Source organism: Brassica napus, chromosome A1 (assembly GCF_020379485.1).
Source record: "Brassica napus cultivar Da-Ae chromosome A1, Da-Ae, whole genome shotgun sequence".
Taxonomy (NCBI): Eukaryota; Viridiplantae; Streptophyta; class Magnoliopsida; order Brassicales; family Brassicaceae; genus Brassica; species Brassica napus.
The window spans coordinates 15,883,474-15,894,416 of record NC_063434.1 but is presented as its reverse complement, the minus strand read 5'-3'; positions in this window follow the sequence as shown (position 1 = coordinate 15,894,416).

Genomic DNA, 10,943 nt, shown 5'->3' with positions numbered 1-10,943 from the left:
GAGAAGTTCAGAATGAAGGTCAGGAAGCCGGAGAAGAAATCCAAATACAAGAAGAAGCCGTTGAGGAACAAGTAGAAGTTCCTTTCAGAAGAAGCACACGGGTAAAGAGGGATGCTTCCAGCTGGGCAAACACGAGAAACTGGGTAAACACGAGAGTGTGCTACAATGCCCAGGCTGTGGAACATCCTTCCCAAGCTGTGTGCTCCTTTGCTGAGTTTCCGTAAGAGCACTACTCCTTTATGGTCAGCTTAGATGAAAGCTATGTGCCAACAAGCTATGAAGAAGCAATGCTGATTCAAGAGTGGAGGGATTCAGTCAATGATGAGGCTGATGCCATGATTAGAAATGATACATGGTTTGAGAGTGAGTTGCCTAAGGGGAAGAGAGCTGTGTCATGCAAGTGGATCTTAACCATCAAGTATTTACCTAATGGGAAGATTGATAGGCGTAAGACAAGGCTGGTAGCAAGAGGTTTCACACAAACCTATGGAGAGGATTACATTGATACTTTTGCACATGTTGCAAAGCTCCATACATTAGGATTGTACTATCAGTTGCAATCAACCTTGGGTGGGATCTTTGGCAAATGAATGTGAAGAATGATTTCCTCCAAGGAGAGCTAGAAGATGAAGTCTATATGCTACCACCTCCGGGTCTTGAAGGAATGGTGAAGCTAGGAAATGTTCTTAGACTGAAGAAAGCCATCTATGGATTGAAACAATCACCTATAGCATGGTACAATAAGCTAAGCACAACATTGAATGGTAGAGGCTTCAGGAAGTCTGAGCTTGATCACACTCTCTTTACCCTCAATACTCCCTCAGGCATCATCTTTTTGCTTGTGTATGTGGATGACATCATCATAACAGGCAGTGATAAGTAAGGAATCCGAGCCACAAAGGAGTTTCTGAAATCAGTATTTGATATAAAGGATTTGGGAGAGATAAAGTACTTTCTTGGGACTGTGCAGATCCAAGGAAGGGTTATTTATCTCATAAAGGAAGTATGCATTGTATCTCTTGAAGGATGCGGGTGCCTATGGAGGAAGAACAGCCAAGATGCCCATGGAGGATGGGTACAAGGTTTCACGTGAGGGGGAGATTGAAGACAGCAAGCTGTTCCATGATCCAAAGCTGTATAGGAAGCTTGTGGGGAAGCTGATATACTTGACCATCACTAGGTCAGACATTTTTTTTTGCTGTGAATCAAGTGAGCCAGCATATGCAAGCTCCAAAAGAGCATCACTGGCGCATGGAAAAGCACTGAAGTTGTGGATTATTGTGATGCTGATTGGGCTGGTGATAAAGCAGACAAAAGGTCTACAACATGCTACTGCACTTTCATTGGAGGAAATATGGTTACTTGGAAGAGTAAGAAGCAAAAGGTTGTATCATGCTCTAGTGCTGAAGCTGAGTATAGAGCTATGCTGAAGCTTACCAACGAGTTGGTTTGGATCAAAGGGATCCTTAGGCCCTTGAGATTGAGCAAGCAACACCAATTACTATGCATTGTGACAATCAGGCGGCTATTCACATTGCTACAAACTCAGTGTTTCATGAGAGGACAAAGCACATTGAAGTAGACTGCCACAAGGTGAGGCATATGATAGTCTTGGGAGTGATCTTGCCATGTTATACAAGAAGTGAAGATCAGTTGGCAGATGTGTTCACCAAGGCAGCAAGACAAAAGACTATGGAGTCCATTCACATCAGATTGGGACTCATAGATCTTGGGAAGAGAAGGAGCTGATCCCCTAAGTCATGAGGTTTTTACTCTTTTTCCCTCATCAAGGTTTTGTCCCAATGGGTTTTTCTTGGTGAGGTTTTTAATGAGAAAAATCTCATGGCTTTTCACAAAGCTAAACTTGAGGGGGAGTGTTGAGATGAGATCAATATATGAGAAGAGAAATACATGAGGAGTTGAGTATGATGAAGAGACCGTACATGGTGTAGTAATACTAGTTATCCGAGTAACTTGCAAAAGTTAAACCAAAGTTACCCTAGTTATACTAGTATACTAGTTATACTAGTTACCCGAGTAACTTTGGATGAAGAAGAGAAGCCCTATTCCCTTAGCGAAGGCATCAGACCGTTGCAAAGGAAGAGGAGGCGCGTGTGACAGGCTGGAGAAGAGCTGGATAAAGCAAAATGAGCTTTATGCACAAGAAAGAAGCTCATTGGATGGTTTGAATTAAAGCAAATCTTATATCTTGTAATAGTGCCTCTTTATAAAACTCTCATCCTAGTGTTGCCTCCTCGTATATATTGTAAACTCTGATCAGATTAATAATTAAGTAGTTTGGGATTATCTCTCTAGACTCTCTTTCTTGTTCATGATGATTCTTAAACACTCTTAAACATGATTACTATCTAATCTCTCTACAAATCTCCCTTAACCTTCTCTAATCTACCGTTAATCTCTCAATACCTAGGAAGAAGAAGAAGGATCAACTTGGGAATGAATGGGAAGACTATTCTCTAAAATCATACTTCTTACGTGATTTTACTGGTCTAGAGGAATGGTTCTGATGGTGTGACTCCTGACCGACTGGATTTGACCTGTCCTCTTTTTTAGTGACTATTTCACCCTCTTCTCTGTCCTCTATATCCAGTTCACGGGATTGATTAGAATCCTCGACTTGTGAATCATCCTCATTTGCCAATAAGTAAACTCTTGTTGGAGAAGTGACTATTGGTGAACTTCGAATTATATTGTCAGCGTGACGACATGTTTTACCAGGTGAAGCTTGAGTCCAGGTGTTGGAGACAATCACTTTAACCTCTTTCTCTAATTCCTGCCCCATCTCTTTTTGGATTACTTTATTTTCAGTGAACCCCGAAGACTCTTGTTCCTACTCTTCTAGGACCTTATTTTCATGCTCTGTTTCCCACACCCATTCATCATGTCCCTCTTGAGATTCAAAATTTGAGTTTGAAACCAGAGCCTTTTGCTATGTTTCCCGCATTGATACATCATGTCCATCTTGAGACTCAACGTTTGAGTTTGAAACCAGTGCATCTTGCTTTGTTTCTTTTAATTGTTTCCCTATCTCCTTCTCCTTAACCTCAGCCATTACGTCCTCTTGTTATGTTACCACAATGTTCACTCCTTTAGTGGTGCATTCTTTTGTTTTGTGTCCCCATATGGAACATATACTACACCTTGAGGGTAGCCAAGGGTATATGAATTCTACGACTGCAACAATACCATATTTAGATCGAAACCAGTGAATTTTGGGTAACTCCTTGGTCATATCCGCATTCACAAATACCTTTGCCTACTCAAAATTTGAGCATAACTCTGTTTCTGGGTGAATCTTTTACTGGTTTACCCACAGCAGTAGAGATGAAACCGGGACCTTCCCAAGAGTACATCCGATGGGGGACATTTTTCAATGTGATCCACATTGGCATTAATTTGATTCTGGTTCTTCCTCTTCTTCATCAATGGGTGCCCATTTGGAGATCATCAACAAGTGCCCACTTGGAGATCATTATCGGGATACCCACAATGTTCCACATTCCTCTTCTTAGTGTATGCCCCCTCGTATAAGCATCACATATACGAAACTTCTCAACTGTGTCGCTTACTGCAAAAACATCAATTCGAATGTTTTTGTCACCCAAAGGCCATATCTTGTTAACAAGGATGTGGATCTTCGCTACATGAAGAGTGGTATCCAGGAACCTCCCCTGGAGGAAGTTATCCCAAAGCAGAACCGACTTTTTGATGAACTCTTCCGGGATTTTGATCAACATGAACTTCATAGCTTACCAAAACTTGCTTGTTTTGTACTGCAGAGACGTAAGATTTTTTTTTCTGTCAAATTTGAATCCGACAAGCTGTCCTTTATCACCAGTAGTGGAGGTTCCACCATCGGGAGAGGCGGAGCCACCGGTGGTAACTCCATTGATGCACTAGCAGCCGCCAAAAACAAAATAACCCCTAGTCATCTCCTAAATCACCATCAAAGCGCACTTTCCTTATTTAAAAAACCAACCTGTAAAACTCAACCTGTAAATCTAGTATTCAGTCTTGACAATCATTTAGTTTCCTAGAAAAGTTTGGTCATACTCCTAAATACTTCCACAATTATGTATTTGGGGCGCACACATAAATGCGTAATCTAAGGTTAACCAAAACGGACGTGAGATTCATGCGCAAATGGTGGAAAAGAATGGACCATGCGACCAACAAGCAAAGCATTCTTGCGGTCATTAATACTTATTTACTTCTTCCTTTTGTTTTAATCTCAATGTCCTAATCCTAATTGATTGCTTTGCGACAAAAGCACAGAACAAAGTAAAAATAAAGAACTTAATTGATTCACAATCTTGTCACGCCTAACTACTTTTGTTATATTTGAACTCAGAAACTTCTACATCAAGCCTTTTTCTCTTTTAACAATACTTCTACATCACGACAGCTAGTTTTTCTTTTTATTTTCACATTTGTTTCCCTTGTTTGAAATAATCATATGATATGACTGTACTGTTAGAATATTGTTTGACCTTATAACCATTATGATATAACTTTGTAGTTTAATAAATTATGTAAAGATAAAGATAATACTGTTCACAAATCTGTGAACTGTGATGATTGACTTATAGATTTTAAATTACTTTTACGACTAACCTGATAATATTATGATGATGGACAAATATAAATGAATTAAAATAGATATAAGTAATGAATATAAACGTACTGGTATCTTTCAAGCTAGTTTGTATGTTTCCCCCGAAAACATCGTGTGTTTATAAGACCCAATACGTTCCAAAAGATTATACAAATCTTTTGTGATTAGTGAATATTATTTGGTCCGCCAGTTAGAAAATGTTAAAAAGCAATCTCGAAAGCTTTTATTGTGCCGCCCGTAATCATTTGAATTCCATAGGATCCAACGTCCACTATTTTTTCTTCCTTTTTCTTTCTCTTTTTTTTTGTTTAATATATAAGTATCTCAAACTTATAAAAAATCAAACTATTTTTTAATACAAAGTACATTCCACTTATAAGAATCTCTTTTTGGATATGCAAATATGCCATAAACAAAAAGTCATATCCGTGTAAATATCTAAAAATAAATTTAATTTAATTTTACATATCAAGTAAATGGAATTTGAAATATATTAGTATTTCAAATTTGTCTTTCTACCACTCGACCACATTACGTGATCATAATTGTTTGATATATCAATACTATTAAAAAGGAAGAAGTCTTAAAAAATCTACTTACACAAAGTTGCTGCACCTATTTATTTTTTAGTCCAACTTATTGTATACAACTAAATATTATTAACTATCTCCTATTATATAGCACCCAAATAATATCTTTTAAAATTTAAATAAATCTCACCCACTTTAATAATATCATGACTACATATGTGAAATGTTTCAAATGGTTATCTATATTATTAAAACTGAAGTACACATTGAGATTGTTTGAAAACTTGAATAGTAGTCTTAATGTAATTTGTTTGGAAATATGGATAGTAGTTTAAAAAAAAAATTGTTTGGAAACATGAATAGTAGTATAAAAAATATAATATTGTTTGGAAACATAGATAACAGTATATTAAGAGAAAAAAAATAGGTTTATGTTAATAATGAAAAAATTGAAAGTCCATTATATTATCATAAACTGTCTATTTGAGCAAACTTTAAAATATACGTAAATTGACTAATCTAACTATCTACAAGCATTTTTTTGTCTAAAATAATCATAAATTAAAATTTAAAATTTATATGCATATTTCAAATCAAAATAATAATTTAAAGTTGATTTATATCAAAAATTGATTTAAAATATACATATATTCAAAAAAATATTTCTACTAAAATATTTTCCAATAACCATTATTAAAATAATGTTTTCAATATATATATAAGAAAAATACAATAAAAAGTCCAATTTCATATACCAACTTAAATTATGGTTTTTATATTTCACATTAAATTTTAAAAATATTATATATTATTATTTATACGATGAAACATATAAAATACTATTAATTATATGACTACTTTTATGATGGTACATATAAAATACTATTAATTATATGATGACATATATATGTTATATAATAGTGACTAGGGGTGGGCTTTGGGGTATCCATTCGGGTTCGGTTCGGATTTGTTTGGATTTCGGGTTTTCGGGATCAAAGATTTCAGATATTTTTAAATTTTGGTTCGAATTATTTTCAGATTTTTGGGGGGTTTGGGTTCAGATAACCTATTTAAATTTTTTTAAAAAATTTTAAATTCATTATATACTTTCAATTTCTCAAAATCTATAAACAAAATAAAATATCACATATAAATTTGAATAACATATGTTAGAATACCTAAATTTAACATATAGATTGGTTTTTTAAAATATTTGGATCGAGAATCAATAATTATATACAAATATTTTTGGTGTTTTGAGTATACTTTAAATATTTTAGATATTTATTTTTGACTATTTGTAGATATTGTCAAGTATTTAAACCAACTTAAAAGTATCATATATATTCTGGATGTCTTTATATACATTAAAACTAAAATAATTAATATGTATAAGTATATAAACCTTTTTCGGATACATTTGAGTATCCAAAATACTTCGGTTCGGATCAGATTTCGAATTGCTAAATATCAAAATTTTAAATAATTTGGATATTTAATCAATTTCGGTTCGGTTTTGGTATCACTCTTTCGGATTAGGATCGGTTCGGTTCTTCAAATTAGAATTTTTTTTATCTAGCCCTAATATTAACATGAAAAACAAATAGCAACATATTTTTGAAAAATACACCCGCGCAGGCGTGCGGGTCAAAATCTAGTTTTCTTTAAATCAACTTCCTTCAATTTAACATATATACATTTGATATAAATGGCACCGAAATTTTAATATGTAAGGGTCATTATCATATATACATTTGATATAAATGGCACCGAAATTTTAATATGTAAGGGTCATTATCATATATACCATCCTCCTCCATTAGATCAAAATTTTCTTACGAGATCAACTTTTGAAATATAAATGAGCCATGACCTATTAAACATTATTGATCAAACCTCAAGAGTATTTTTCACCCAAAATTTTATAAAACGAATCAATGAATTTTGCAAGGTCTGGGTTTATGGACCTAATTAGGTATTTAGAAAAAAGTTATTTGGGTTCGGATCGGTTTTTTCGGATCTGGATGGTTCCGGTTCCAAAATTGAAATACCTATAAATATCTATTATTTTTTGTACGAAACGGGTATGGATCCGCTCAGATATTTATGATTCAAATAAAACTCGATAAACATAAAAATACTCGAAACACGAAAAGTATCCAAAAAACTAAACTAATACCCAAAAATCTAAAAGATACTCAAAAGACCTAAAATTGTACCCGGAATCTAACCCGAGGAACCAAAGAATACCCAAAATTGTATCTGAATACCCAGAAATATATTTTTAAAATTTGAATTTTTACTCAAAATCCAAAACTATAACCGGAAATTCAAACCAAAAACTCAAAAATATATGTATACCAAAAACATATCCAAAATATACAAATATATCTAATATACACAAACATTTTGGGTATTTTGGCTCCCAAACGGGTTTCGGGTAGGTTTCAGACGCGAACAGAAACCCGTATTTCTAAAAATATATGTATTTTTCTCTGGACCCGATGTGAACCAATATTTTTGAATTGATTTTGGTTTGGTTTTGCGGGGTCCATGTAAAATGCCCATGCATAAGAGAGAATTACATAAGATTTATACATAATTCGAAATAAAGTAATTCATGAATTATATATATTTTTAAAATTAACTCTTTTATATAATTCGACTTTGTAACATAATAATGTAAAACAATCACAAAATACTAATTCATATCAAAATTTGTTATAACAAAAAAAACCCGTGCTTTCAAACGCGGGTCAAAATCTAGTACTTATTAAACTACAAAGCTAGATCTAATTATATAATTAATTATATAAAATAGATGAAATATTTATATTTTTATGAATAGTCTTACCTAACACATAGCCATAGACATCATTTATCCCAAAACCATTTATTGTAATATTTTATAGATATACGATGATGGAAGCAAAAAAAAAAAATGAATACAATTTTCTATATGAATATATAATTGTTTAGGGCATACCACGCACTAGTGTTGTATCAGGTGGGCTTACATACAACCAGAAGTTTCATTAGCTAACTTCCATTGATCCACGCCATGTGTCATATTGAGCATTTAAATGGTCAACTATCTCATATTACTGCATCACTAAGCAAAACAAACGAATTTATCCTTTTTTCTTAAATACTAGGGTCGGCCCGCCCTACGGGCGGGATATACTTTATTTGTGATCTAGATTATTATTGTTTATATGATTTTACCGTTTGTATTTTAAGTTTACATTTGCAAGATATGTATATGAAGTATACTATTTTATTAATTTAAGTGTTTCGTTAGTTTGTTTGTAAGTAAATTTTGTTTTGAATTTTTGCTTCTATGGCATCATCATGATTGAGTTGTTATGTCATTCTCAGTTGAATAATTTGTATCTAACAACTAATGTATATGACTCTTTTTGAGGTTCTCACCTATGCATAATTTTCCAAAAAGAAAATATCAACTTTGGTGAGAAACTGGCAATCAAAAAGTTAGCCATCCAATTGGGTTGGAAATGGTGTTCCTAGGTTGGGAATGCGGTTCCTGGTGTTCATTGGTCTCATTTCTTAAGTTTATTGTTGGGTGATACTCGGTTTTGGTAAAATAAGCTCTATTGTTTATTAGGAACAAATATGAGCATATCTGGATCATTTTTTGCTTGGTCTTAACTCTTAAGCATATGATTTCAGTCGCTGCATATGATTTGAGAAATGAAGTTGGCCAATCATATATAAAAAAGATTACAAAGCGACAAAAAATACTCTAAATCAAGAGCACAATACTTTGTATCTATTAACTCCATCTTATACAGATATTCCAAGGTCGTTATGCCATATGTCCTGCAATTTCGTGAGTAAGAAACATGTGTATCATAGTAACTTTTGCCGATATAGGGGTGGAAAAGAATCAGAACATGTCATGCCCATATATTCAATACTTGGCACCATCGAAAGGAAAACATAAGGTCGTGGAATCCTTAGCTTTTTTTGGAGTGGAAGAAGAATTTTGAACCTTGAGAATTTTGTTTGAAGCTTGAGAATTTTGTTTGAATAAAAACAATAATCGAAAAGGTGGAGCTCAAGACCATAACCAACATCCGTGTAGCTATTTAAAGCTGATTCTTATGATTCAAAGCTGCCTCAATCTTACAATATCAGATTCCTATATGAAATTCAAATCCATTTATCTCCAATTTCAACACGCAGACTTGTAGTCCAAAGGGATCAACTTAATGGCTAAGTGAATTAGAGAGATATCTTCTGTAGCTTAGCACAAACTATGGATTTCTACAGAGATAGTCATGTAACATATAATTTAAAGCTTAAGAGTTAAGAGTCATCAAACGAACTTTGATGGGATCCTTCAGATAGCCATGCGTTGTTATAAGTTCTCAGAAATCTGCAAAACTAAAGCACATTCTGAGTCAATCATCAAAGATAAATAAAAACAGAACAAAGTTTATTGCTCTATTGAGAAGAACCTGAAGCTAAGCAAGATGTTATAGCACCGATGATAAACACCAGCTCTGAACTTTTCTTAAAATCCCACCAAACAACTTGTCATATGGTGCATTCATATTGAGTTTACCATAACCATCAAACCATTAATCTCTTGCAAATAACTAATCACATAAAAGACCACCAAAGAATGTCCTTTAACATAAAATACAAAAAGCAATAAGGAGTTGATGTATGTATATTACCTTTCAGGCTTTACAATGAATGAGAATTTGATGGGTTTCTTACATCTACAGAGAAAAGAAAACATTTATTTTAAGACATCATAGAACACCATATAAGAAAGAGTGTTAGATTCCTTACCAACTAAAATTCAAAGAACATCCAAAATTGTATCTTTTGGCATAGGATTTGGAGGGTCCTGCAAATCAAAAATGATCCCATTAAAAAAAAATCAACATTAACTGAAATAGCATAAGAATGGAAATTAGAAACAAATAAATTGACTGAAGGAGAATAGCAAGATACCAATAAAGAATCTAAACTTTTTTAAATTGAAAATCTGATAAGAACTTAAGAGATAGCCATTCAAGCGAAACAGTGGATGATGTTTACGGATGAAAGCTAACCTTTTTATAGTTAATCCACCGCTTTTCAAAGGGAGAAGATGCAACGAATGAGGAAATCATGGTAGGAGTGAGTGGGAGAGTTAAGTCAGTTGTTAATGATGATGATTCAATGCAGTTCGTAACGTTCCGAAGAAAAGAATCCCAAACGAAACAGAATGAACTGAGCTCGAGCAAGAGATTCACAATAAAAATTTGTTGCAGAAAAACTTCCAGAAAACACCATTGTCGATTGAGCTTACAGATATGGAAGAAAAGGATGAACCCTAAATTGATTGGTTCCCCTACGTGAAGATGAAGAAGAGTGGCGTCGAAATTAGGATTAGGCAGGATTCCATCTTCGCGGGCCGCAAAAATCCAAAAAGCCCATCACGCTCGAGTTTAAGTGATACGGTGAGTTTTCAAAAGTGGACACGTGTTGACGCCAAGAGCTTTGACTTATCTAGCTGGAATCCTAGGTGGCTCTCTAAGGAGAGAGCAAACTCTATTTTATATAAATAGACTAGGGTAAACCCGCCCTACGGACGGGTAAGCAAATGAACATAAAATATAAATATTTTAAATTTTGATGAGTATTTATAACATAAGTGTATTCTTGTAACATTATTTTTTCCTATTTTTAATTATTTTTAATATCATAAATATACCTTACAGTTTTTAAAAATCATTAAAACATAATTTATAAAATAATCT